General features: G+C 38.4%; 1 pseudogene; it reads right to left on the bottom strand.

Moving 5' to 3' along the window:
* Positions 1 to 2,495, bottom strand: part of LOC140944756 (uncharacterized) — a 13,160-nt pseudogene extending 10,665 nt beyond the window's left edge.
* Between the last annotated feature and the right edge of the window lie 5,522 nt (positions 2,496 to 8,017).

Genomic DNA, 8,017 nt, shown 5'->3' with positions numbered 1-8,017 from the left:
ATGTTAGTACTACACGATGTACTTTGGACTCAGATATAATTTCACCTCAAGCACAGGTTGATATTTATTTTTGCATTATAATACCAAGCTGTGCTGCTCTGCACCTAAGTTTAGTGTATTTGAATAAAGTGTTCTGTAGGAATTAAATTTGGACATCGAAGATGGCTAAACAGCGTAGCAGATGTTCAGAAGGAAGGGGAAAGGGGCGACCGAAAAACCGCGATGTTTTTCCCATCTGACGTCAAAGGACCCCTATTCTACCCGCGAGCTGCCTGTAAGACATGGATTGGTTGTTTTTGACAACTACTCAGAACATGTTACAGAGATATTCAGTAGTCAGTTTTGCATGTTTATTGATGCTCACGTACTTTCTCCAACCCGTTTAATAAGGACAACGGTTAATACGGAGAAAGGACACTTTTCTGTGGTCCCAAGTGTTAAAATCTCATGTCGTCAATCCCTCTTTATGGACACTGGTAACCACTAGCTACCTTACTGTCCACTGCCTATTTCCTTGTCACAATCACGAACTAATTGCATACAATGAACCTTTTTCAAATAATTACAGATTTCTGTGGGTTAATACTATTTTGTTACTAAAAAAAAGAAACTCCAATTAAAATAGCGTGACGAGTTTGATTTTGATAAGGCAGTCTTTCTTCCCATTGACCCTTGTATGGTCTGAGCTCATTTTAAAATGCCTGTAACAAGCCACTCCACCCCTCAACCGCCAAAAGGCATGGAATGGTATACGAAAGGAGTACCTTTTCTGTCAAACATGATATGTGGAAAGGTAAGGACATGGACCCCGGGGCAGGGATTATCCCCGTAAAAATTTGTTGAGTACCCCCTGGGGATAAAGTGCCTGCAACAAGCCACTTGAACCTTTAACCATTAGAGACGAATGCAATGGTGTACGAAAGGAGTACCTTTTCTGCAAAAATGACGGGCGTAAAACGCAAGGAGTTAGGCCCAGGGATAAGCTTCCCCTATAAAACTTTATTGAGGACCTTCCGGGGGAGTTTACGATAGTTATTATATGACAGTTTGGGACTCGGGACACAAGAAAAGTGTTCGTTTTCCATATTAACCAGGTTTACTTATGAGCACTGAAATATCTGAACTTTTGTCGGTACAAACGAACCATTCGTTTTATACGGGTGTTCGTATTAAGCGAAACGGCGTGGTTCCACTGCATGTCATCAACAACTTTTTTTGCTGGAGGGCCTTCAGTGCAGGATGGTGGTGTTCACAGATTATGGTTTTTATTATCTAAACAGTACCAATCATTTGTTTTAAAAATTCAACAGCTTTTACGAATTTAGGCCTCTAATAACCTTAAGTTTCCAGAGTGGAGAACAAAGGCTGAAATAGAATCCATCAGCCACGATACGAATTCTAACATGTACAATTAATTAAGTGATATCGACTTTCTCTGCAACACAATTGCATTCCGTTTTTGAGGCCTGACGGCTGATTTTTGGCTTTTAAACACAGTACTGACGCACTCCGAATGATCGCCCGGACTTTAACTGATCTATCCTCATCAATTAAATTACTATGCATAGGATCACTCACTTTTCTGTGAGCTGATTATAAACGTCTTGGCATGAGGACTTGGCAACTGAAAAAAAGAAGTAGATAACGTAATAATTCAATCAGTAAAAAAAAGAAATGAATTAAACCTATTTTTTAGAGAAAAAGCAAATTCTGAAAAACATGGCTGTCAAAACTCGGTTGCCATGGTAACATCAATGTTGACGTACACGTCACAACGCCTTTAAAATGTTCCCAGATAAATTTTAGGTAAAGCCGCTAAGTTTGGTTGTCCTAACTTGAACGGGGGCCCTGGTCTGAATATCAATTACCTTCTTCGCAAAATTCTCCATAGAACCCTTCTTTGCAACGGCAGTCGAACGAGTGATACTTATAGTTCGCTACACAGGAGCCTCCGTTCTGACAAGGTGATGACATACATGGAGTCTGAAATAAGTTAAAAAAAGGTTGATGTCAAATGCCATATAATTAAGGTAATTTTGTTTTGCGTAAAAGTGTTGATGGCAGAAGTAAGAAAAAAAAGGAGAAAGTGACATTCGACTGAATAACCCCGACTTGTTATCGTGCAGTAGTCACTTTTACGTCGATTAGTGTTCGTGACAGGTTATTAAAAGTCGCATAGACTGGGATATCAAAAAATGTCTTACTTTAATAAACTCTATGCTACCCCACCTTGATGGAAAAGTGATGAAAACTCTCGTTCCTTTTATATTCCTCAGGACTGCTGTACTTTTCTGAGGATAACAACTCACACCGCAACTTTCCATCTGCTCCTCTGTAAGCTGCCAGGTTGAAGGACAAACAGGAAGGATTGCCGAGGCATTCAAAGGTGCAGTCAAGGCTGTCATACTGACTGTAAACGTTCCAATTTTAGAAACGTTCAAATAATGGTACTCGTCCTTTATAAAGACATCTTGACGAAGACTGTGATGATACATGGTGGTAAATTCTGAAGAGAAAGAATGAAGGGTTTAATTTACGTTTTTGGGATGCATGGGTCGTGCATATTAGAAATCTCTTAATTTAGGCAGTTCCTGGCTTTAAGAATGGCTTTTAAAGTGGAACGCATTAAGTGAGCTGAAACTCAAAAACGTTAGCTAAAGTAAAGCCTAGAGGTCAGGGCAAGAAAAATAGGGAATTATTTTCTGATGAAATTAAGTATTTTTCTGGCAGTTCTTAGGTACTTGATATTTATGACTTTTAACAATCCGGGCCACTACCAGATCTGGGTATATGATGACGTCACCCATTTTTGCAAAATGGCGCCCTCGCCGAGAAACCTGGGGAAGGTCACTTCCAGGCTCTTTGCTGTGCCTATAAGTGTCTTTTCCCCATACTACTTTGAGAGCTGTGACTTTAGACAGCAAGAAATCAGAGGTGTGAAGAAAAAATGCCGTCCAATTAACGTTTGTGCGTTCTTGGGAGGCAAAACGACCGAACACGAGAGTTTTTCAGCTCAAAGAAATGCCGGACAAGGCGCAAAACATCTAAAAAAGAAGGTGAGTTTCAATTTTCTGATCCTTGAAAAAAAATTTTTTGAAATGTAGATAAAATTTGCCTGTTGGTGGTGGTCTTTTTGGTGTAGTGCATAGCGAATTCAAGTAGTGCTGTGCTTTGGAGAATGCAACAGTCAGTTAATTGCGCCGTTCACGTGCTGCTTTTCATTGTAACGCAATGTTTATTTTATGTTATCTTGCAGTCGGATGGAAAAGCAAAAGCACCTTGTTTTTGTGGCAAAAAGATGCCGCCAGTTTGTTCGTGGAGAACCGTAACCATGGTCTTGCCTGATCACAAAGTGGCAATAACAAAACAGTTCAAACACTGTTAAGCTTATTCAAAAGCTATTGTCAAGGAAGGGAATACGCGCTCCAGTCAGAAGAATCGCATTTATAGAAAAACACCAAGCTGGAGTCTACTGAGTCACAATGCATTTCTCCATAGTTGATGCAGCTTCAGTTGAAGCTGCATTTAATTCTTATAATTTTGCATCTGTAAATCACTATCCGTGATAATTTAACATCCTGCAAAGAAAACTCACAGCGTGATACAACACTGCAAAAATAAAAAACAACAACATATTTATTTACATTCACGGACTAACAAAAATCGCTTAGTTATTCAGATCCAGAAGGCACTTTGGAGAAAATTAAGACCCTTATTCAGCCGTAATAAAATGCTTTACGCTTCAAAAACTGAGGTCACAGAAAATGCCCTTGCATTAGAGGGAAAATCCTTCAGACCAGATACAAAAACCACAGTAAATCGATGTGTGTGCTATGACCTCTCAGTATGCAACAAGCGGCTAAAATCTCAGTGAAAATGTACAATCTTCCAGATCATTATCTACCCAGCAGAGGAAAAAAACTTAATTGAAACGAGCAGCATTTTGGCATGAGTTAAAATTCGTGTAGGCCTACCACCCCACTTTAATGCTATTAGAACACGATAAAGTCCACCTGGTGAATGGTATTTTAATATTTTCATCCGCAATGGGGTTTTGCACCACGAAAAGACAGACATTGATTAATGACAGTTTACGACCCTTTGTGAGTGCAATTTACAGAAATTTTATTTATTTTTTTTTACCTTCGCATATTAATCCAAGATGTTTGACGATTGAAATATTGAAAATTGATATCCAGCACTCCTTCGATCCCAGTTAGATTTTAGCGCGTATGGTATTGTTGGTTTTCACATGACGTCACTAAAATTCAAAATACAAAACTATCGATCCTACCGAGATTTTACTTTGATGGTGTATTAGAGCAGCTGAAAACTAATTTTCAAACAAATTTTCGCTTCAAAAGGATTCTTGGTTTTGTAATAGAGTACGCTTGAATTTCTAAGCTTTTGCGTGACGCAGCATTTACATTACGGCCAAGGGAGCTGTCATTTAGGTTAAAAAAGTAACTTTTTTCGAGGAATTTGGATATCTAAACAGTTCAAGTATTAGAAAGAGTATTACTTTGTTGGTTTCCGTCCGCCATGTTGGAGCTCATCCGGATGAGCTCCAGCATGGCGTCTCCATACAAAGCTCTATAAATTTGGGTAAAACATTTCCTCGGATATCTCGCATACGAATTATTCCTTCGACCCAAATCTTGGCGAGGGTCTTTGTATATTTACCTCCTTTCACTTCCCAGATTCTGGGCTTTATCTGTGGAATGGTTTTGATTTTTATTTTGATCTATTTTGAATGGTGTGACACTGAAAACTTGCAATTGCTCCCGAAGAAGCATAAAGCATACTACTCTAGGCCGAAGCAGTGCTAACAAAAAGTAATCCAAACACGACTTCTTTATACCTTTCCACTTAAAATGTATCAGTATTTCAAGTATTCAAATTCCCTACTCTTCCCTTTCGATCCGTGTCGTTCAGTTGCTTCGGGCCTCTTGATATCATAAGTCCAGGCGTTTTTACAGAAACCTTCCTCGATCATTATCATCTTGATATTTGTAAATCGAACGCTAAGACGCATAAAATCATCTCGATTAATCGGTTTGGTAGTACATGCTGTTATTTTTCTTCAAGGAACATCCCAGCCATAGCGCTCTTTGCTGCGACATTTCTGTCGAACTTAGTCCTTTCGCGGTCAAATCAATGTGTTGGTTGCGGTATGGACCAATCACATTGCAGGAAATTACATACCCAGATCTGGTTGTGGCCCGGACTGTTTAAAGTCATGTAGCTTTAAAACTGATTAAGATTTATTAAGTTTGAAGCAGCCACTCGACGATGGTGGCAACGATCGAACGTCTGAAAACAATTTGTGTAATGAAAAAATAACAGCTCAGCACGTGCATCACACTTTGGGGCACATTTCTTAGGGCCTGTTTACATGGAGGTGGGGGACCCCAGTAAGGTGAGGTAAACCGCGTTGGTGGGGTAACCCGCCTGTCCATATAATCTCTCATTTTAAAGCTAGGAGCTGTGTCACGAAATTCAGCCAAATTAAGAAATTACAAAATGCCCGTTAAATTGAGAGAAACATAAAAATAGCCTCTTAAAACTTTAAACAAAGTTTAAATAACATAACAGAAACAACAGATGCCACGGATGGGCAAAACTGAAGAAGGTTGAAACGGATTGAAATTAGGGATTTTGAAAACTGTTCAGCCTAACAGTTTTTCAAAGATGACCCCTGCTGCTTGCAACTTCAAAAATAATGCTCAGGGGACATATTTGTTTGTCTCGAATCTCTGATTTTGTCATTTACATGTAATTTCTTTGCTTACTTTAAGTTCCATAGCGATTAAGGACGAGTAATCGGCAAAATTAAACAAAATGAACTGGATTGCCGTGACACAGCCCTTTTAATTGCATCGAAGTCCCAAAAATTTTACTTAAGACAGTTGATTCTCCATATTTGGCAAGTTGTCATAAAAAAGGCTCCCTTACTGATGCATCAGACGTACTTAAATATTTACACTACAAACACAACTTAACAGTACTAATGATCGAAAAAACCCACATAGTCTCTAAAACTTTATCGAACAGTATGTATACTGGAGAACTAACAATTTGACTCACAATAGACGACTGTTGAACTGTGACAATAGACGGATCGAGACGCACCAATTACTGATTACGAATCTTCATAGCCAATAACATCACGGCTTAACTGACAGATTACCAATAACATCGCGGCGTAATTTACCAATCAGATGAATAACCAGAGTATAATACCATCAATTGACGTGATACAACTCACTTTGACTCTGAAGATGACTCCCGCTCAGCAGGTTGTCGAAACGTCAGTCACTGTCAACAACAACAGTCCTATTCAGGACTACGTTCACCCAACCTACTTTGGAAATCACTCCTAGGTTCAAACCTTTCACAGTATGTATATATATTCTTCTTTTTTGGCAAGTCGTCAAAAAGAAACGTACTGTGTTTAGACTAATAAAGCATAATTTAAATTTTAACAATGTTGGTCGAAAAACCATTAAGCACTCCCTAGACTGGAAATATATAACATGTTCAAGAACTTTTTTAAAGCTAAAGGGAACCTATCATTTTTTCGCTTTTCAAAAGGAATATAGAGGATTCGATGTTAATTCTTATTGAAAAGACAAGGAATCATGGTAATAAGATTTTTGGACGCACAGAAAACGGCTGCTGATTGGCGGTTTTGTTCGGACCGCTGTCGTCATCGATGGTAGAATAAGGCATTTATGAAAAGACTGAACATGAAGTCTTTTCTAAAAATATAACCCTCCTTCTACTACAAATCAAACTACAACCCAACTTTAATTGCCTCACTAGCTAAAAGGGCAGAATGCGTGGTTTGGGTAGTTCAATTTGTTAACAAACGTTACAAAAATGATTCAAAGAAATTTTAACGAGGTTGGTGAGTTTTTTGAGACCTGAAAACAGCTATTTTATTTCAACTAATTGATTGGAAATTCCAAAATTCATTCAGCTTAGATAGCTTTTGTCAATTTGTTCAAGTTACTAATTAACACTAAATTTTATTTTTGAAAGTGAATGGAATCATGCCGGCTATCAGTTGAGCTAAGAGTGGGTGCTAATTGAGTTTCTGGAATATAAATTCTACGTATACCGATTTCCGTTATCAACAAGACAAAATTCTGGGCAAAAGGAAGAAAAACACTATACAGCAATGTAAAGGCAGAATTAAATAGCGTCGTTTTGTACTAGAAAAAGAACACAAAAGTGTACAAAAATGGCGACAATTAAGTTAAGCCTACAAACAAATTCAAAATTAGAATTGGGTTGTGTTCAAATCGAAATTTTTTTTTCCCCAGAGATTCTCGCAGTAATGTGTGGGGGTGTGTTGGAGCAACTCGCTCGCTACAAGATGAGGTTACCAGGAATCTGATTTACATCTTTACTTTCCGGTTCTTCTTAATCTTCTTACAACTTCTACTTACTCAGCAACTTTCTCAGTTCTACCAATTTCTCCACTCTTCTCTACTTCTAGTTCAAGTACAGTAGCGGTTTTAATAGCCAAAACTGGACATGTCTGTATATCTTATCGCTAACATTTCAACAGGTTTGCTATTGTTGGGGAATAGATTAGCCTACGCATGGACGCAACCGATAAGTACCAAAGAACGAAGGTCAGCTCTAACACCACAAGCACGACCACCTGTAAAAAACTAACATCTGACAATGCCAAGCGAATAACATTCCTAATATGGTAACTGAGTAAATTCGCGAGCTAAGCGTAACAAAAAAAATTAAATAAAGTACAAGTAAAAACAAAAGATCAAAAACTAAACTTAAAAGATAAGATAGATCTGTCTTAAAAATAACTTTCAAAATATTCCACAACAAATGTATACTTTCAGTTGTCACTAATTTAGGGTAGGCTGGAGTAAGAAATGTCCTTTTTTGCAACCTCAATTTACCCATCGTGGTTTAAGCAATCAGCCGTGAAGTTGTTCGTTTTCGGTACCAGCTGGCGTAACAAGCCTGCCTGGCAAGGGAGGGG

The sequence above is a fragment of the Porites lutea genome, chromosome 7, assembly GCF_958299795.1.
Source record: "Porites lutea chromosome 7, jaPorLute2.1, whole genome shotgun sequence".
Taxonomy (NCBI): domain Eukaryota; kingdom Metazoa; phylum Cnidaria; class Anthozoa; order Scleractinia; family Poritidae; genus Porites; species Porites lutea.
The sequence above is the reverse complement of the archived record's forward strand: the minus strand, read 5'-3'. Positions and strand labels throughout refer to the sequence as shown.